The sequence below is a fragment of the Dendrobates tinctorius genome, unplaced genomic scaffold (genome assembly GCF_039654945.1).
Source record: "Dendrobates tinctorius isolate UK_male_01 unplaced genomic scaffold, ASM3965494v1 ptg000060l, whole genome shotgun sequence".
Lineage (NCBI taxonomy): Eukaryota > Metazoa > Chordata > Amphibia > Anura > Dendrobatidae > Dendrobates > Dendrobates tinctorius.
The window spans coordinates 31734784-31757434 of record NW_027361728.1 but is presented as its reverse complement, the minus strand read 5'-3'; positions in this window follow the sequence as shown (position 1 = coordinate 31757434).

Here is a 22651-nt window from a genome sequence, read left to right as displayed (position 1 = left end):
CCTGAGAAGACTGGATGGCTATTATTAGATTCTAACATGCTACTTGTAGAAGCTGACGTTGAGTCACTGTATACAAGTATCTGTCATGATGATGGACTGGAGGCTGCTGGCTTCTTTTTAGAGGCCAGCAACATGGATGCAGACATGAGGGAGCGGGTATTGGATTTGTTGAAGTTCATACTGACTGTGATGGTGTGATATGCTATGTGGGTATCATTTTGTGTCTATTTATATTTTATGAATTACCATAGTGTTCTCTTGTTGCCCTGCATCATTCCGTGTATTCCCCATATTGTCTAGAGTCTCAATTACCTTCCAAAAGTCTGATAATTGAATTAGTTCACTTACTGTCTGCAGTGTGACTCTATCTATGCCTCTTGATGAACCCCCTGTAGTGCCTTAATCCCCAAGGCATCTTTGTCAGGTTTGGGAGGCCTGAAAACTGCCCCAACCTGTCTTACTACCCTTGGACATAAGGAGGGGGCTTGGGAGGACAGGAGCTGTACAAGTCTGACCATGTGTTGCGATAATCATGTGAAGACAGCACGTCAGAGAGAAGGTGAAGCATATGGACCCATTTTATCCTCTGTCTGCTGGATTATTGGACTCTCATCTCCTTGGACATTCATCCTGTTACTGAACTGCATTCGTGTTCTGGACTATTGCATCCTCAGTGTGGTGGATTGCTTATGGACCTTTTAGTTTTGCCTATAATAAAGGTCTTGGGATTGTTCCCACTTCCGTCGCTCTGTTGATTGTGTGGTATCGGAGAAGGACCTGTGACACTGACAAATAATTTCTTTACCTTCAAGGACTGATACTACCTCCAGAGGCACAGTACTGCGATGGGGGCGGCATGTGCGCCATCCTATGCTAATTTATTTCTTGGATATTGGGAAAGAGAGCGCTTCCCTGATGGCGCACACACATCCTCCCAGATTCTGGGGTGGTATTGGTTCATTGACAATCTCCTGTTTGTTTGGCAGGGTACCGTGGATGAATTGGATATCTTCATGTCGGTATTGAACCAAAACAATCGCAATATCAGACTCACCTATGTATACAGTAGGGAAGCCATTTCCTTTTTGGATATCAATATAAAGGTACAAACTATTGGCGACCTACATACTGATGTGTTTAGAAAACAATCCTCAGTTAATGCACTTTTGCATGCCTCAGCATCCCATCTTAGCTCAACCATTAAGGCCATCCCTAGAGGACAATTTCTTTGTGCAAGACGGCTTTGTACGTCTGAAGAAATGTATGAAAAACAGGCTATGGACCTTGGGTAAAGATTTAGGGATCGGGGATACATCAGGAGAAGTATAAAGCAGAGTTATTTGAGTGCTAAAAAAGCTGCAAGAAAAGACCTTTTGGTTTACCAGAAAAGACCCCAGAAGGATGTGGGGATTCGGTATATCTCCACATTTAATAAACAATGGGATTTAATGCGAATCATTCTGAGGAGACATTGGTCTGTGCTGCTCACTGACACTTCACTTTCTATTTCTCTCAAAAGGACCACTCATGACTGCGTGTTGCAGTAGGAACCTTAGGATCTTTTGTGCAGGAGTCACTATGTGGGAACCAACAAGAGTATGTTTACAGTAGGGAGACAGAGAGTGGGATTTTTCCTATGTGGTGACTTGCCTTGCCTGTAAGAATCACGTGAGGGCAAGTGATTTTGTAGGAGGTGGAGTCCCCGGTGTGTATCCGGCCCGGAACCAAGGGGACTGTCACCAAGGTTCCTAGAGGGACTGTTTCCAGTGGATATAATTAGGAGACGGGACACAGAGGGTTCTAGAAAGGTTGGGGGCGGGGCCAATATAAAAGGAGCTGAGGACACCAGGAAGCATCAGACGACGGAGCAGGAGGGAAGGAGACAGGAAGCTAGAGGGCGCCAGAGAGTCAGAGCTAGAGCCAGAGCCAAAGCAAGGAGCAGAGAGCAGCGACTGGAGAGGCAAAAGGGAGACTCATCACTGACAGAAGGGGGACGGCACCGAGCCACCCAGCAGAAAGACACCGACAGCACTTCCAGCGGCCGCCACCACCTGACTCCAGCCCATGGCTGCGGCCTGCCCGCTGCCACTCGCGGCCACTACTGCCCGACTCCAGCCCGCTGTTGTTGTATTTTCTATTTTTTTCCAGCGACTATATGATAAAGGCCAATGATTGGCCGAAACATCGCTTAAATTGTTGCTTCACCTATCAGCAATAAATACTCACCTGATGCATTATTTTCTTTTACGTGTGCAGTGATTTTCTTTGAACTTATGCTTATGGGACCTCGGGTTCCTTTCACTGGCACCATTTAGCAAAAAGTCGAGTGCTAGCCATTTTTTCCCCCTATGATTCCAGCCCACGGCTGCGGCCTGTCCGTGGCCGCTACTGCCCAATTCCGGCCCGTGGATGCGGCCTGTCCGCTGCCACCCGTGGCTGCTACCATCCCACTCCAGCCTGCGGTCGCTGCCTGCCCACCACCACCTGCGGCCACCGCTACCTGTCCGCAGCTGGTGGCTGCGGCTTACACGTCCCAGTCCCCAGGCAACGCCGTCCCGCCTCCATTGAGAGGTACAGCGCAGAGGGACTCTTCAGGGGCCTCTTGTGCCCTCGCTTCGCCTGGACGCAGGAATGCCCAAACCCTCCATCAGATCCTCGTCGGCTGGGCCCAGCGGCTGAAACGCTGAAGCAACACCGACCTTCACTCTGCCGGACGTCAGAGAGTATAAGTGACACGTTGTAGTTTGACGTCATCGCCGACCCCGTCTCGTGATCAGGGGTTGGCGTCATGTTGCCTGGACAACCAGAGGTCTCTATGAGACCTCTATGGTTGTTCCAGGCATATGGCTTTCAGCGCCTCCCGGTGGTCGGCGCTGAAAGCACAGCAGTAAATCTGCTACATATGGGTGATCTGCCCATAACACACCATCCCCACTGTCAAACATGGTGGTGGCAACATCATGGTTTGGGCCTGCTTTTCTTCAGCAGGGACAGTGAAGATGGTTAAAATTGATGGGAAGATGGATGAAGCCAAATACAGGACCATTTTTGAAGAAAACCTGTTGGAGTCTGCAAAAGACCTGAGACTGGGATGGAGATTTGTCTTCCAACAAGACAAGGATACTAAACATAAAGCAAAATCTACAATGGAATGGATCACAAATAAACCTATCCAGGTGTTAGAATGGCCAAGTCAAAGTCCAGACCTGAATCCAATCGAGAATCTGTGGAAAGAGCTGAAAACTGCTGTTCACAAATGATCTCCATCAAACCTCACTAAGCTCGAGCTGTTTGCCTAGGAAGAATGGGCAAGAATTTCAGTCTCTCGATGTACAAAACTGATAGAGACATACCCCAAGCGACTTGCAGCTGTAATCGCAGCAAAAGGTGGCACAACAAAGTATTAAGTTAAAGGGGCTGAATAATATTGCATGCCCCACTTTTCAGTTTTTGACTTTACACAAAAATTTAAAATAACTAATAAATTTCATTCAACAACACAATTGCGTTCCACTTGTTGATTCTTCACCAAAAATTTACATTTGGTATCTTTATGTTTGAAGCATAATATGTGGGAAAAGGTTGAAAAGTTCCAGGGAGCCGAATACTTTCGCAAGGCACTATAAATCCAAAATCTACTGTATGAATATTAACAAAAGAAAGTCAGACATTGCTTTTCAACGATGCTTCCACAGAATTAAAAAAAAAAACAACTAATGAAATAGGAATGGACAGAAAGGATGGTACCCTTAATTTAATATTTTGTTGCACAACATTTTGAAGCAATCACTGCAATCAAACGATTCCTGTAACTGTCTATGGACTTCTGCATCTCTCGACAGGTATTTTGGCCCACTCCTCAAGAGCAAACTTCACCAGTTGTCTCGTGTTTGAAGGTTGCCTTTTCCAGACGGCAGGGATACTGTTGTCTGTTACCGTTATGGATGCTGCTCAGATCCCTGCCCTGCTGCGTAGCCGTACATGCATGCATGGCTCCTCTGCTCTGCTTTGAATGACCACCCGCTGGTACGGTCCCTGGCTGCCGCTGTGGAAAGCTATCCGTGGGTTAATAGGTCTTCTGCATTGTGTATGACTTACCACGTGTGTTCAGGCTTGCAGCTCTCGCCAGGTGTCCTGTGCATTGCTGATTTCTGTCTGTCTTTGCTTAGGGTGCGCGCGGCCACACCTCCCCTGCTTTTATGAGGAATGGGTGTGTGCTACAATTACTGCCCCAGCCTATTGCTGTGAAGCAGCTGCTATATAAAAGTTCCCTGCCCTGTGGGGCATTGCCAGTGCTTTGCAATGAGTTCCTGAACCTAGCCATGTGAGTTTGTGTGTTCAGCTCCTGCTCTGATTGTGATCAGTTCTGGGGGAGCTGTTGCTCCTCATCCCTGTGTGAACTGTGTCTTGTTTGTCCGCCTGCTCTGGGGGCAGAAACACCCAGGCCGCCCTTCCTGGAGGCTGCATATCTAGGCCCATCCATGTTGTTTCTTGTTTCCTGAATCCCTGATCCTGGATCTGTCCCAGCCCCTGACCCTGTCTGAATTGTGCCTTGTTTCTTCGCCTGCTCTGGGGGCAGAAATACCAAGATAGCCCTTCCTGGAGGCTGCAAATCTAGGCCCCTCTATGTTGTGTCTTGTTTCCTGAATCTTGGACCTGGACCTGCTCCTTTGCCTGACCCTGTCTGGACTGTGTCCTCTGTGTGATGTTCCTGAGGTCCTTCCTTGTCCTGAACCCTGTGCTCAGTGACTGTGACTCTTTGCTACCTGACTTGCTGTGATTTAACCTGGGTTCACCTTGGAAGCATGAGTCCGGTGTGTCCGCTGAGTTTCTGCCACTCCATGCTCAGCTGGGGATTAGGTGCAATTCCAGTCCAACCCGGCAGGGTTTGCACCAGACCGGTGCCAGATGACCGGAGCCTGATGACCGTGGCCTCTCGTCCGGAGCCTGATGACCATGTCCTGATGTCCGGTGTCTGATGACCTCTTCCAGATGTGCTGTGCCTGATGTCCTCTGCCAGATGTCCGGATCCTATGTTTCCCTGCCCGATGTCCGGAGCCTGCCGATCGCTGCCAGTGGTCCGGAGCCTGATGACTGCGGCCTGATGTCCAGAGCTGTTGTCTGCAGCCTGATGGCCGGAGCCTGTCGATTGCTGCCAGATGTCTGGAGTCCTGATGTCCTGCCTGAGACCTGATGTCATGCCTGGTGTCCCGATGACCTGATGTCTTGCCTGAGACCTGATGTCCTGCCTGGTGTCCTGATTCCCCGATGTCCTGCCTGGTGTCCTGATGTCCTGTCTAGTGTCCTGCCTGGTGTCCTGATGTCCAGTCTGTTTTCCTGATGCCCTGCCTGTGTCCCGATGTTCCGCGAATTCCCTGAGGTCCAGCCAGTGATGACTTCCTTCTGGGATCGGTGTCTGATGTTCTCCTGCTGAGCCAGTGCTATGCCTGAGGCCTGAGAGAGAGGCCGTCCTAGTATGCCCATGCCAGAGGATTCTGGACTGCATCAACCCGTGATGACTCCTGCCATCGTCTGACATCTGTCCTGGGTATGTGTCTGATGCTCTCCTGCTGAGCAAATGCTATGCCTGAGGCCAGAGTGAAAGGCCGTCATGATATGTCCGTGCCAGATGACCCTGGACTGCATGAATCCGTGATGACCCCTGCCATCGTCCGAAGTCTGTCTGAGGTCGGTGTCTGATGTTCTCTTGCTGAGCCTGTGCTACACCTGAGGCCTGAGGAAGAGGCCACCCTAGTATGCCCATGCAGACAACCCTGGACTGCATCAACCCGTGATGTCCTCCTGCCTTAATTTGTTCTCCTGAGATGTGTACCCTTCCCTGGTGTATGGAGCCGGGAGCCTTGCATAACTGTTTTGTTTATGTACCATGTCTTGTTCAAGTAAACTTTGTCTATGCATGAAGTTGTGCTTTGTCATGTTGTTCTGCTACCTCGTCCACATGCTCAGCTGCCACAGACCCCGGTCGCTACCCTACCCTAGTCCGGGTAGGCCTGGGTCCCCCCTGTGGTCCAGTGGTTCCACATTCCGTCCCCACCTGGGACGCTCGCCCCACGTCGGCGTGGTCGGTCAACAGGGAGGCGTCGGCTCGGCCGCGAGCGTGGTTGGAGTCGTGACACTTTCTGATATTGGGCAGCACATTTCTCTCTAGAATACCTTGATAGTCTTGAGATTTCATTGTACCCTGCACAGATTCTTGGCACCCTGTGCCAGATGCAGCAAAGCAGTCCCAGAACATAACAGAGCCTATTTTATGTTTCACAGTAGGGACAATGTTCTTTTCTTGATATGCTTCATTTTTCCATCTGTGAACATAGAGCTGATCACCAAAAAGTTCTATCTTCAGCTCATTAGACTAGGGAATCATATTTCTCATAGTCTGGGAGTCCTTCATGTGATTTTAGCAAACTCTATATAAGTTTTCATAAAGGCCCGACTGATAGAGGGCTGCAGCGATAGTTGACTTTGTGGAACTTTCCCCATTTCCCTACTGCATCTGTGAAGGTCAGCTAGAGTGATCTTGGGGTTCTTGTTTACCTCTCCCACCAAGGCTTTTCTCCCAAGACTGCTCAGTTTGGCTGGACAGCCAGGTCTAGGAAGACTTCTGGTGGTCCCAAACTTCTTCCATTTAAGGATTATGGAGGTCACTGTGCTCTTAGGGTCCTTGAGTACTGCAGAAATTCTTTTGTAACCTTGGCCAGATCTGTGCCTTGCCACAATTCTGTCTCTTAGCTCCTTGGCCTGTTCCTTTGCCCTCATAATTCTCATTTGGTATGACATGCACTGTGAGGTCTTATATAGATAGGTGTGTGTCTTTACAAATGAAGTCCTATCAGTTTAATTAAACACAGCTGGACTTCAATGAAGGAGTAGAACTATCTCAAGGAGGATCACAAGGAAATGGATAGCATGTGACTTATATATGAGTGTCTGAGGGGCCTGTTACACTAAGCGATGCACCAGAGATCCCAACAACAATATGACCTGGTCAGGATCGCTGGTGTGTCGCTACATGATCACTGGTGAGCTGTCAAACAGGCAGACTCACCAGAGATCGGGACCAGCGAGGATACGGGTAACTAAGCATGTGAGTCGCTTAGTTACCCGCTGTGTACCCTGGATACCAGCATGCGCATGCTGGAAGCTGGTATCCAAGGTAATCAGCAGGTAACGAAGCGCAGCACGTGTTTAGTTACCCGCTGTTTACCTTGGATACCAGCTCCCAGCGCGAGCACGCTGGTATCCAGGGTACACAGCGGGTAACTAAGCGATGCGTGCGCTTAGTTACCCACTGTTTACCTTGAATACCAGCTCCCAGCATCAGCTTACAGCGCTGTGAGCTCGCTGATCGATGGTCTCCCGCTGCCACATGCAGCGATGCATGCGACCAATGATCGAAACATGGTCCAGGACACTCCTGGATGATCAGCGATACCCAGCTGGAGGGCCGGTCGCTGATAGGTGTCACACACAGCAAGATCGCTGCTGAGGTCGATGTTGCATCACAAAACTTGTGACTCAGCAGTGATCTCGCTAGCGATCTCGCTTAGTGTCACGGGGGCTTGAGCAAAAGGTCTGAATACATATGACCATGTGATATTTCAGTTTTTTCTTTTTTAATAAATTTGCAAAAATTTCTACATTTCTGTTTTTTTCTGTCAAGATGGGGTGCAGAGTGTACATTAATGAGAAAAAAAGTACTTTTTTGCATTTACCAAATGGCTGCAATTAAATAAAGAATGAAAATTTAAAGGGGTCTGAATACTTTCCGAACCCACTGTATTTAAGATACCTCTTCCAACATGGAGGTGCGTAAGCAATTTGGTTCATTTTTCCTTAGCACGCTTGTTAGTTGTCAGGTCCCTTCTACCCGTCAGTCAGTCTACCTGTCCTGTACCTGTCTGCATGTATTTGCATGTCTACCTCAGTTTCAGGTGGTTCAGTCTGCACCTGCCAGTGCTTAACTGAATAGCAGTCAATCCAGTCCACACCTACCACTGCCCATCTGTACTTTAATTGGTCCAGTCCGCATCTGACAGAGCTCATTTTTCCATCAGCTGGTGCATTCTGCATATAACAGTACTTATCTGTATATCAGCTGGTCCAGTCTGCAACTGCCGGTGCTCATCTGAATATCCTTTGTGCCTGCCTGCATATGCTTTCCATCCCTCCATGCCATTCCTGCTACTAGTCCCTTTGCAGTCAGCTGCCATGCTTCCGTGTTCTGACCTGGAGTAGCAATTGGTGTTCATTGGTAGCCAAGTGTAACCCCACCATCAGGGGCTCTAGTGAAGAGTCAGGTGCTCACCTAGTTATGCCCCTCCAGGCTCTCCTTGGAACACAGTACAGTGGTTCCACCATTCCCATTACAGTTTGCTCGGGGCATGGAGTCTGCTGGTTCTCAGGCCTCCCCTTTCTCATATCTGTACCAGGAGGTCTCCCACCTGAAGGAGCAGAAGAATAAAATACTCCACTACATGCAGACAGTAACCTCCGGTGTTTATACACCAACAACTCTGACATTGCCTGCACCTACCCAAACTGCAATCACCTCTGTCTTCACCGAACAGCCTGCCAGCTAACAGTCTGGCTTCAACCCCATCTATCAGCTCCTCCATGCTATGGCGGTGACCCTGCCCTATATTGGGTATTTATTAATCAGTGCGCATTGGACTTCGAACTCTTGACTCACCAGTTCGCTTCTGACCCGGCCAAAGTGGCTTTAATCATGCTCCATCTTACTGGTGAAGCTTTGGCATGGCTCAGTCCTCAATGAGAGAGATGGGAACCCACTTTTATCGAATCTCCAACCCTTTATAGAGGTTTTCAGAAAGATCTTCAAAGAGCCCAGCCATATCTCTTCTTCAGCATCTTCCTTGCTCAGGCTGTGTTAAGATAACATCACAGTGGCCAAGTATGCTGTTCATTTTCGCACCCTGTCATCAGAACGCACCTTGATTAATGAGGCTATTGGGGGCTACCTTCTGGGAAGATCTTTCTGGGTAAATCAAGGAGGAGCTGGCCGGTCGGGATATACCCACCTCATTAGATATTACATGATCTGATGTCCTTGGCTACCTGGATAGAAATAAGCTTTCAGGAGCGATCAAAAGAGGTGATCTGCAAAAGAAGACCTGTGCGCCTATATCCAAGCAGGATTCTATCTACCCACATAGATGAAGGCTTCAGCCTAGGAAAGGATTCACATTAGATAGTTTTGAAGCAATGAGAATTGCCTTATCATGGTGCTGGGTACACATCAATTGACCAATTTGTGCGCTAAGCATTCTCAATTTTTCCTAATTTCTAGAGCATTAATTCAATTCATATATCATATGTTTCATGTTTTTATATTATAGCGCTACTGAGTGCAACTTTAATTGTTGCTCATCTGTACATCAGCTGGTCCAATGTGCACCTGTTAGTGATTTTGGTTATACCAGAAGGACAAGTCTGCACCAGCTAGTGCCTGGTTTTATACCAGCCTGACCAATCTGTATCCATGGTCTTTGTGTTCCTTCAGTACCTGCCTGCATCTGCTGTCTCTCCCCCTGGGCCATTCCTGCTACTAGTCTCTTGGGGGTCAGCTGCCATGCGTCCGTTATCTATCCTGGAGTAGCACCTGTTATTCATCGGGAGCCAATGCTAGCCTCATCATGAGGGGATCTAGTGAAGAGTCAGGTGTTCACCTAGTTATGCCCCTCCATGTTCTCCTCGGACCACGACACAGTGGTTCCACCATTCCCTTTACAGAACACAGTAATGAAACACGGTATTAATGAAAGAATTGGGGAGAGGGACTGAGGGGGACTGAGTGAGTATAAATATAAAATTATCCTATTATATCTTCTCTAATTCTTCCTTTCTCTGTTTTAATTTGCTCTGATAACATACACCTTACATGTTCTTCAGTAGATCTAACAGTTTTTCTGAGCTCATAATAGTAAAGTCCCTTATTTTAGTTTTCCCTCGTGTCCAGATTTTAACTCCATTGCAGTTACCATTTCCAAACTGAGGATTCATAAAAATGCAAACTCTGTATTTTCTCTATTGTAATTATAATGCATTGGTTTTGATTAAAATAACTGTGATATGCAGTACTTATAGTATATGTACTGTATTGTATCTTTTTTCTAAAATCAGCCTGAAGAAGGGTGTAATACCTGAAATGTTGCCATTCTCCACTATATGTAGTGACATGTGATTTTTCTACAATATAAACTATAAATACAGCACAACCGAAGCATTCCTGTGTGCTGTTATACTTTTTGTCCTTTATCACAGTAAATTAACAATTTTTCAAGATTTCTACTTCTTCAGGAACACTGAATAAATCTTGTCTATTACAGATTTATACATGTCTGTTTAAATGCATATGCTCAATAACGTAGTCTCTTTCACCAGACCACCCTCCTATCAAGACTAGACACGTGGGGATTGAGTAACAAACAGGCAATCCCCACATGTGTTCAGGCTGTCTATCAGCTGCAAATCATGCAGCCGCAGAGACTCGAACATAAAATACAAGCACAACCAGATGATCGGATAATACTAGTGCTCGGATAAGATGTTATCTGAGCACCTATGCTCATCACTAGTCTGAATTAGAGATGAGCGACTGCCTTTTTTAGGGTCAAGTTTCATGAAACCCGACCTTCTCAAAAGTCGAGTCAAACAAAATCGGCCGACTATCGGGAAAAGTCGAAGGTCCGACTGAAACACGAAACCCAATGCAAGTCAATGCGGAAGCAAAGTCGGCAGGGAGTGGAGGACACCTACATGCTGGACCGCTTTTTTAAAGTGCGCGAAAACTCTCTCTCCCCGGAAGCTGCACGTGTCATCTCGTTGCCCACAGTGTACGTCCTTGCTCAGTGGCTGAAAAAAGTCACATGCAAGCATTCTGGGAAATACGACTTTGGCGCTAGTTTTACCGACCACATGGCCGACTTCACGCTGTGGTCGGGTTTCGATCGGCGAAACCCGACTTTGCCATAAGTCGACGACTTATGAATCTGGCCGACCTGTTTCGCTCAACTCTAGTCTGAATGCTTTTGTCTAGGCTGATTAATTAAATGCCATTGTTGATACAGTTAATCTGGAAAATCAAATACACAAAGGAGTTGCACATTTTCACTTTCAATTTTTAAGTTTCAATTAGCAGTAAGATAAATTAATATTACTTATATGGGTGGCTCAGAGACAAAGATTTGTGGATCTGATTCTCAAATAGATGAAATTATAGGCAGAAAGATGTTGTGTATAGGTACAGCTATAAATATTCTTTTGTGATTGTAGCTGAGACTGCACAGAACATTATTTAGTAAATGCACAAAAAATCTGCATGTGTACTTATGATTTAAAGGCTATGTTCACCTATGCATGCTTTACGTTATTGTTTTGGTGCATGTAAAATAAAAAAAAAATCAAGAAATGTTGGAAATACTTTAGTCTAAAGTCTTCTTTACTTCATCTTCTCTGACAGCCTATACATTACCAAAGCTGCAGTCTACAACCAAGTTCAAACTAGTAAAATTCTAAATCCATATTTTCTTTCATATGACCCTTCTACTTTCTGACATCCATGTAGCGGAGAACAAAAATAGTAGACAGATAAGTATGCATATCAACAAGACAACACTACAAAGAATTTATTTTTAGTCTGTACATGTGGTGACATACAGTATAATACACATTATTGGTCAAGTTAATTTTGAGTTGTAGAAGTGTGCAGAAAAATATTTAGTTATGAATGTCATGCAAAGATATAAGTACATAATATCAGTATTACTAGTAAAAACAATATTACAATTTAATAATGTACAAATTAATAGTGCACATTTTGATAATTGGTTAACAATTGTAGAATAATAGTTCAAAATGAACACAAATCAAGAATTTTCTGTAACAGAGCAGATTTCATTAAAAAAGAACTTCAGAAAATAACTTTTCCAGTAGAAAGTTGATTTATAAAAACATAACTTAAAAAGGATGGTTTAAAAAGAAACATTGAAAGAATCAGAACAGTATTAGCTGCAATATTAGCATTGCATAATTTGATTGCAATATGTTCCAGTGATCATATTACTACCCCTTAGGTTTTTCTAATTTAACAGGAAATATTTATCTTTTTCATTTTACCACTGCAATAGTCTGAATTTACTTTTTGGTTGGAAATTAGTGCTCTGGGCAATAATTAAAGAGTTCAGCCTATAAATGCTACAGAAACATAAACATGAAATGTAACAATGTACAGTTTGTTAACTGGTAAAATGACAGTGATTTCAAAATGTAACTATGAAGTTGAGATGGGATTCTGACATTGAGGGCTACTGTGCTCAGAATGTGTCTGCATTCAATGTCTAGAGTAGAGATGACTAAATTAGTTTGACGACGATTCAAAGTTGTCCCCAAAAATTACAATTTGCTGGAAACATTTTATTTTTAAGTTTTATTTAAGTTATAATGATGGGAGGGGTTTTGATTTTATAAATAAATATATGTATATATATATATATATATACTGCTCAAAAAAATAAAGGGAACACTAGGCACTCTTACTGAGCATACACATGGATGTTAGTGACCTTCCTATCATTTCTACCTGTTGTTTATTCCATTGGTACAACAGCAGCAGAAATTGAATCACAATCAGTGTTGATTTCACAGAAATGTGACCGACTTGGAGTTACATTTTTACATTTTGCTGTTTAAGTGTTCCCTTTATTTTCTTGAGCAGTATATATATATATATATATATATATATATATATATATATATATATACACACACACACATGTGGTCAAAATTGTTGGTACCCCTCGTTTAATCACAGAAAAACTCACAATCGTCACAGAAATAATTTGAATCTGACAAAAGTAATAATAACTAAAAAATCTGTGATAGTTAACAAATAAAAGTCAGACATTGCTTTTAAACCATGCTTCCACAGAATTTTTAAAAAAATAAAACTCATGAAATAGGCCTGGACAGAAATGATGGTACCCTTAACTTAATATTTTGTTGCACAAACTTTTCAGGCAATCACTGTAATCAAGCGATTCCTGTAACTGTCAGTGAGACTTCTGCACCTCTCAACAGATATTTTGGGCTCATAGAAGGCCACTTCAGAATAGTCCAATGTTTTCCTCTTAGCCATTCTTGGGTGTTTTTAGTTGTGTGCTGGATGCTAGGAGGGTGTCCTAAAATTGGATTAGGCCTTTGACAGTGTATCCCTGCCTCTGCTGTACCTGGTGTGTGTTTCTCACACCTAACCTTCTCATTTGGGCAAGGAAGCTTACCCTCTTATACTAGTGTTGTCTGATGGGAATTTTTTCAACATATTTTATACAATGACATTCTGATATGGCACCATTTTAGAAGACCGCTCTGCCTCAGGAAGGAAAGATGCAAAGTGCTCCTTGTAGCATGGGTTTAGCAGGGTAAACAAGATGAATGTATCATGAGGGTCACAGGAATGTAGCGGTACATAAAGTCGGCCATATGTGCAAAGCTCCCTACAGCCAACACTTCCCTGTCTGCACCATGGTTATTGCTCTCCATTTCCTCCTCCTTCATCTCTCTTCCTCCTCATTTCCCCTCAGCCATCCACATAGGAGCAATGGGAAAAAGCTTGTGTGGGCACTAGCTTTTGCTGCGCTAGCAACCAGTTTCTGTTCCTCCTCTTCAACCTCCACCTACTCATTGTTATCCAATCTGCACTGAGTACATGAGATGAGGTTGCATAGTGTCTCCCCTTCTCATGTTTTCTTCATTTCACAAAGCCTTGCCAGCATGTGCAGGATTCGGATTCCTGGACCACAGTATGAATTACCTGTACGATGGACTCCTCACCAGAGACGGACTACACCTCAACAAACCTGGGAAACACACATTCGCCAGAAGACTCGCTACACTCATCAGGAGAGTGTTAAACAAGAAGAAGAGGGGATGGGAAGAAAAATGTTAGACACGAACATGAAACCAGACATTATACTGATGAATGATATGAGGTGTGGCAAAGAAGATCCAAGACAACATACTCAGAAGGGACGTAAGAAAATGTCTAAAACAATAAACAGGGAGGAGATTGGAATAAAGCAAAATTCTCTAAAATGCATGCTCGCAAACACCAGAAGTCTGACAAACAAGATGGAAGAACTAGAAGCAGAAATATCTACAGGTAACTATGACATAGTGGGAATAACCGAGACATGGTTAGATGAAAGCTATGAATGGGCAGTTAACTTACAGGGTTACAGTCTGTTTAGAAAGGATCATAAAAATCGGAGAGGAGGAGGGGTTTATCTTTATGTAATGTCTTGTCTAAAATCCACTTTAAGGGAAGATATTAGCAAAGGGAATGAGGATGTCAAGTCCATATGGGTCGAAATACATGGAGGGAAAAATAGTAACAAAATTCTCTTTGGGGTCTGTTACAAACCCCCAAATATAACAGGAATCATGGAAAGTTTACTAGTAAGGCAGATAGATGAAGCTGCAACCCATAATGAGGTCCTTGTTATGGGGGACTTTAACTACCCGGATATTAACTGGGAAACAGAGACCTGCAAAATCCATAAAGGCAACAGGTTTCTGCTAATAACCTAGAATAATTATCTTTCACAATTGGTGCAGAATCCAACCAGAGGAGCAGCACTTTTAGACCTAATACTATCTAACAGACCTGACAGAATAACAAATCTGAAGGTTGTTGGGCATCTAGGAAATAGCGACCACAATATTGTACAGTTTCACTTGTCTTTCGCTAGGGGGACATGTCAGGGAGTCACAAAAACACTGAACTTTAGGAAGGCAAAGTTTGACCAGCTTAAAGATGCCTTTAATCTGGTTGACTGGTACAATGTCCTCAGAAATAAGAATACAGAAAATAAATGGGAAATGTTTAAGAACATCCTTAATAGGCACTGTAAGCGGTTTATACCTTGTGGGAATAAAAGGACAAGAATTAGGAAAAACCCAATGTGGCTAAACAAAGAAGTAAGAGGGGCAATTAATAGTAAAAAGAAAGCATTTAAACTACTAAAGGGGGATGGCACCGTTGAAGCTCTAAAAAACTATAAGGAGAAAAATTCTTTATCTAAAAAAATAATTAAAGCTGCCAAAAAGGAAACAGAGAAGCACATTGCTAAGGAGAGTAAAACTAATCCCAAGCTGTTCTTCAACTATATCAATAGTAAAAGAATCAAAAGTTAAAGTGTAGGCCCATTAAGAAATTGTGAGGAAAGTATGGTTGTAGATGATGAGGAAAAAGCTAATATATTAAACACCTTCTTCTCCATGGTATTCACGGTGGAAAATGAAATGCTAGGTGAAATGCTGAGAGACAAAGAAAACCCTATATTAAGGGTCACCAATCTAACCCAAGAAGAGGTGCAAATCTGGCTAAATAAGATTAAAATAGATAAATCTCCAGGTCCGGATGGCATACACCCACGAGTACTAAGAGAACTAAGTAATGTAATAGACAAACCATTATTTCTTATATTTAGAGACTCTATAGCGACGGGGTCTGTTCCACAGGACTGGCGCATAGCAAATGTGGTACCAATATTCAAAAAGGGCTCTAAAAGTGAACCTGGAAATTATAGGCCAGTAAGTCTAACCTCTATTGGTGGTAAAATATTTGAAGGGTTTCTGAGGGATGTTATTCTGGATTATCTCAATGAGAATAACTGTTTAATGCCATATCAGCATGGGTTTATGAGGAATCGCTCCTGTCAAACCAATCCAATCAGTTTTTATGAAGAGGTAAGCTATAGACTGGACCAAGGTGAGTCATTGGATGTGGTATATCTTGATTTTTCCAAAGCTTTTGATACCGTGCCACACAAGAGGTTGGTGCACAAAATAAGAATGCTAGGTCTGGGGGAAAATGTGTGTAAATGGGTAAGTAACTGGCTTAGTGATATAAAGCAGAGGGTGGTTATAAATGGTATATTCTCTAACTGGGTCGCTGTGACCAGTGGGGTACCGCAGGTGTCGGTGTTGGGACCTATTCTCTTCAACATATTTATTAACGATCTGGTAGAAGGTTTGCACAGTAAAATATTGCTATTTGCAGATGATACAAAACTATGTAAAGCAGTCAATACAAAAGAAGATAGTATTCTGCTACAGATGGATCTGGATAAGTTGGGAACCTGGGCCAAAAGGTGACAGATGCAGTTTGACAATGATAAATGTAAGGTGATACACATGGGAAAAAGGAATCAATATCACCATTATACACTGAATGGTAAACCACTGGGTAAATCTGACATGGAGAAGGACTTGGGGATCCTAGTTAATGATAAACTTACCTGGAGCAGCCAGTGCCAGGCAGCGGCTGCCAAGGCACACAGGATCATGGGGTGCATTAAAAGAGGTCTGGATACACATGATGAGAGCATTATACTGCCTCTGTACAAATCTCTGGTTAGACCGCACATGGAGTACTGTGTACAGTTTTGGGCACCGGTGCTCAGGAAGGATATAATGGAACTAGAGCAGGTACAAAGGAGGGCAACAAAATTAATAAAGGGGATGGGGGAACTACAATACCCAGAGAGATTAGCAAAATTACGATTATTTAGTCTAGAAAAAAGATGACTGAGGGGCGCTCTAATAACCATGTATAAGCATATAAGGGGACAATACAAATATCTCTCCAAGGATCTGTTTATACCAAGGAAGGTGACGGTCACAAGGGGGCATTCTCTGCGTTTGGAGGAGAAAAGGTTTTTCCACCAACATAGAAGAGAATTCTTTACAGTTAGAGCAGTGAGAATCTGGAATTCCCTGCCTGAGGAGGTGGTGATGGCGAACTCAGTCGAAGGGTTCAAGAGAGGCTTGGATGTCTTCCTGGAGCGTAACAATATCGTATCTTACAATTATTGTTAGGTTCTTTGGAAGGATGTAGATCTGGGGATTTATTCTGACAGAACTTTATAGGCTGAACTGGATGGACTAATGTATTTTTTCGGCCTTACTAACTATGCTACTATGAGTTACAGAGCGTGGTGAATGTCGATAGTTGTACTTAACTTGCAGAAATGAGTGCTGACGCAGTGTACATTAACCAGAAGCGCTGGCTAATCTGATAAAAAACAGCAGAACCCCCAAGTTTAGCACTGGGATCAAACATGGTAAGTGTGAGCTTGCCAATGATCACAGCCACTACCAGGTTAAGGCTATTATCAAAAACAATAATGCCTGGAAGTTCAGTGATAGCCATATATCTGGTCTGCTATTCCTTTTTAATAACCCTGCAACAGTGTGAAGTTTGTCTCCTAGAAAAATTAGCTTCTGGAAAGCATGTTGCCGCTTTGTTAAGGCAGTGCTGCAAAGCTTCCAACTGATGTAAATGACATGCTCTGAGATACCAAATCATATATGGAGAATGAGGAGGAGCAGGAGGGGGTGCAGGAACTGGGGTAAGAGATGGAAGAGACCCTGATAGGAGGGCCAGCAATCTTCAGAGTTGGTAGCACATGTGCTGTGCCAGGGTGGAATATGGCACCTGTCTCTACAATGTTCATCCAGTGTGCAGTCAGGAAAAAGTAGCATCCCTGGCCACAAGTGATTGCCCATGCATTGGTCATTAAGTGTACAATTCCATAAACTGTGCTCATAAGGACTTGGGTGATTTTCTTGACTTGTCCTGGTACAAGTCGAGGATGCAACACCGGTAGAAATAGTGGTGTGTGGGGACAGAGTGCCATGGGACGACTGTCAACTTGAGCCAACAGAAATGCTCTGTGTTTACAAGCCTTAATGGCAAGGTTTCCTCAGCAAGCAGCCTGGAGATGTGCCCATTTAGTGTTTGTATTTATGGGTGGTGGCCAAGAACTATCATGGGGTAGGGACGACTGAACACTGTGCTGGGACAAGTTTTTGGTAGTGCCTGTTGATAGTGTCCCAGAATGTGCAAGGAGCGGTGCAGGGCGGGAGGGATCTGTGCTGGTGTCATGGACAGCGGATTGTGAATCACCTAACAAAGGGAAAGAGGCAGTAGTGTCACCTGATGGCAGCAATTATGGACCCAGGCATTCGGCCCACCGAGTCGAGTGCTTAGATAACGTGCTTGATCATTCTAGTGGTTGTCAAGCTCTTAGTGGTCAGGCCTCTGATGATCTACCTTGGATCTAATCCTCATAAACAGGGAGGAAATGGTTGAGGAGGTAAAAGTGGCTGGGACCCTAGGAGGTAGCGACCATGCTATTTTAGAATTTTGGATAACTAGAGGAGGAAGACCTGTGAAGACTCAGACGTCAAGGTTAGATTTCAGAGAAGCAGATTTTAAGGGACTCAGAAAGAGAATTGGAGGGATCCAATGGCTGGATATCCTTAAGGACAAAAATGTCCAGGAACAATGGGAAATCTTAAAAAATGAAATTCTCAAAGCACAATTGTTAACAATTCCGAAAAGAGGGAAGAATAGGAAGCATTTAAGGAAACCAGGATGCATGAACTCAGAACTTAAGCACATGCCAAAAAGGAAGAAAGAAATGTTTATAAAATGGAAAGAGGGAAGCAAATCTAAAGAAGAATATAATGCTGTCTGCAGAATCTGCAGGGCACAAATCAGATTACTAAAGCTGACAATGAATTGAGGCTTGCAAGAGCTGTCAAAAGCAATAATAAAGGATTTTGGGGATATGTCAAAAGTAAAAGAAAAGTCAAAGATGCTATAGGATTTTTACAGGATGAAAATGATGAAATGGTAAGACAGGATGTTGAGAAGGCCGAACTTTTAAATTCCTATTTTGCATCTGTTTTCTCTCAGTATGGATATGTAACATCAACTGTTCTTCACTGTCCTATTAAGGGAATAGAAGAATCCAGGATATCTATAGACAGAAAGATAGTTAGGAAACACTTAGCTAAACTAAATGAATTCAAGTCTCCATGTCAAGATGAATTACACCCCAGAGTACTGAAGGAGATAGCAGAAGAGATTTTTGAACCCCTCTCCATAATCTTTGAAAATTCTTGGAGAACAGGAGAAGTCCCAGAAGACTGGAGAAGAGCAAATGTTGTTCCTATCTTCAAAAAGGGGAAGAAGGTGATCCCAGGCAACTATAGGCTGATGAGTCTGACTTCTATACCAGGAAAGATCTTTAAACAAATTATTAAACAACATGTATGTAAGTACCTGAATAAGAATGAAGCGAATAAACAGAGTCAGAATGGGTTTGTAACTAATAAGTCATGTCAGACTAACTTAATTTCCTTCTATGACAGAATCACTGATTGGGAGGATCAAGGAAATGCAGTAGATATAGTATTTCTTGACTTCAGCAAAGCATTTGACAAAGTATCTCACACAATCCTTATTGAAAAAGTGAATGGACAAGGCAACTGTTAGGTGGATCAAATAACTGGCTTAGTGATCAGACCCAAAGAGTGGTCGTAAATGGCTGCACATCCAGTTGGAAGAATGTCTCAAGTGGGGTACCACAGGGATCTGTCCTGGGCCCTGTATTGTTCATCATCTTTATCAATGATTTAGATGAAGGAATTGAGGGTAAACTGATTAAATTTGCTGATGACACAAAGCTAGGAGGGATAGCTAATACTAGAGAAGAGAGAGAGAGGATTCAAAAAGATATAAATACATTGGAGCAGCTATGAATGGTTTTTAACAGGGAAAAATGCAAAGTACTACATCTGGGCAATAAAAATGAAAAGAGCATATACAGAATGGGAGGAGTAGGGCTAAGCAACAGCTCATGTGAAAAAGACTTGGGTATACTAATAGATCACAGACTGAATATGAATCAACAGTGTGATGCAGCAGCAAAAAAGGCAAATGCAATTCTAGGATGTATTAACAGAAGCATACAGTCTAGATCACATGAAGTCATTATTGCCCTCTACTCCTCTTTAGTCAGACCTCATCTGGAATGCTGTGTCCAGTTTTGGGTGCCACATTTTAAAAAAGACATAAAAAAAACTGGAGCAAGTTCAGAAAAGAGCGACCAGAATGGTGACCGATCTGCAAACCTTGTCTTATGAGGAAAGGTTGCAGGACTTGGGAATGTTTAGCTTGCAAAAGAGAAGTCTGAGAGGAGACTTAATAGCTGTCTACAAATATCTCAAGGGCTGTCACATTGTAGAAGGATCATCTTTATTCTCATTTGCACAAGGAAAGACTAGAAGCAATGGGATGAAACTGAATGGGAGGAGACAGATTAGATATTAGAAAAAACTTTTTGACAGTTAGAGTGATCAATGAGTGGAACAGGCTGCCACGAGAGGTGGGGAGTTCTCCTTCAATAGAAGTCTTCAGAGGCTGGACAGACATCTGTCTGGGATGATTTAGCAAATCCTGCTTTGAGAAGGGGGTTGGACTAGATGGCCCAGGAGGTCCCTTCCAACTCTCCGATTCTATGATTCTATGATCTTGAAATGGCACAGGTTGAAAATGACTATTTTTTTGTATCAGATCTCTCTTTAAAAAGTGCCATACTGGGGAACACCTAACATTTTGACGGAGAAATTCACGAATGTCGGTGCTCTGCGGAACAGTTTATCTTCTTCTCCCTCTGGTCACCCCACAGCCTTTTCCTGCATGTTTCAGTGCTGCCAATGCCTCTTCTTTAGCACTGCTGGCCTTGCTCTGGATGCCAGATTCCCAGACTGGGTTTCTAACTTCATTATCCACTAACTCATCTTCCACCGTCGCACCCTGGTCCTCCTGAATTGATCACTTAAATATAAAATGACTTAGTAGCAACTGTGTCTCATCATCATCCTTAGACATCCTTAGACAAAATTTGATATTCCCCACCATCATCTTTTTGTGATCATGGCTGCTCTAAGTTGTGTGCATCACTATATAGCATCACCTCCTGCCACTCTTGGAACATTCAAAGTTATAGGCCACAATCAAGAAATGATGTTGTAAAGAGCTCCATGGAATGTGTTAGTGTGGGATCGCTAGTCTCCTGGGGCTCAAGATGGTGTAAGGATGGAGGATAAGGGTGAGGATTTAGTTATCTGGACTGTTGGCTGGCAATACTTGACCATGTGGAAGACTAGGTTATGCTTGCAAGCATGCTTTTAGCATTATCTGCTATCTAACCGACTACCTGTTCACACTGGTGTGGCTTCAGAAGTGGTGTCCCATGCAATGTGGGACAGTAAGCTATGTGTTATGGATGGACATATTTCTTGTGCTCCTGCAACAGGTGTGATCACACCTGCCCCATGTCTTCGGCATCTGACTACATCATCATCAGTTCTACTTTCCCATCCCTTACTTCACAACTTACGCATTTTCTAATTGCTAGGTCTCTGGAAACCAAGTTTCCTTTATTCATTTAAACTGTTTTTTAATGAATCAAAAAATGTGGTCAACTGTAGCAGGCCAAAGGGTTTTCAAAATTTTTAAACCATCATCATTTTAGACAAAGTAGGTTAAACTGCATGGGTGAGAATAGTCAATTTTTGGAACTAAACAATTTGGTCAACTGTAGCAGGCCAAATGTTTTTTCAAAATTTTAAACCACTGTAATTAACACATAGCACGATAAACTGTATGAGTGACTATTTGAATCCAGAAAAAAGTTAAAGCTTATTTGCAACTTTATATACCACCGTAATATAACACTAACAATATTAAACTGTTTATTTTGGTAATTGAATCCAGAAAAAAAAGAGAACTTTTTCTTTCGAGTTTTACATACCACAGGAATGTGTCACTAACCACGCTAAATTCTATAGGTGACTAATTTAAGCCCAAATAAACATTTTTTTGCGTATTATATCCCACCATGATGTAATACTAACTACATTAAACTGTATGGATGACTAACTGAATGTGGAGAAATAAAACAACCTTTTTTAGCTTTATAAACCACTGTAATGTAACACTAACCACTTTAAACTTTATGAACGACCAAGTTGAATTTTTTTGTGTGTTTTATATATCACCGCAATGTAACACTATGCATGTTAAACTGTATGTATCCGAAAAAAATTTGAACTTTTTTTTTGAGTTTTATAAACCACCTTAATTTAACACTTACCATGTTAAACTCCATGGATGACTAATTGAATCCAGCAAAAAATGTAACCTTTTTTTTTACTTTTAAATAACACTGTAATGTAAGACTCACCACTAGAGTTGAGCGACTTTTGGTTTTTTAGGGTCGCGTTTCGTTTCGTGAAACCCGACTTTTCCAAAAGTCGGGTCGAGCAAGATCGTCCGATTATAGGGAAAAGTCGGGGTCGTCCCGAAACACGAAACCCAATGTAAGTCAATGGGGAATAAAAGTCGGCAGTGAGAGGAGGACAGGAAACACACCTACAGTGCCCATTTGAATGCCAAAAGCATCAATTCTTCTTACTTAAGCTTGTCAACCTTAATTAACTTCATAATACAAGTTACGCACTGAAAAATGGGGGTTATTTGGCTAAATTTGTGGGGGGGGAGGGCTGGCTGCAGGTTTTCATGTGCCCTGGGCGAAAGAGCGCCCCTTTAACACATACCACAACTCATCATGCTCCGATACGGCAGAGAAATAGCGGTATAGTACAATGAAAAATACCTCACTTTTTACATCTCATGACGAGGCCCATCTATTTCTCCATACAAAATCATTGGTCCCATATAATGTTTGAAACAGTA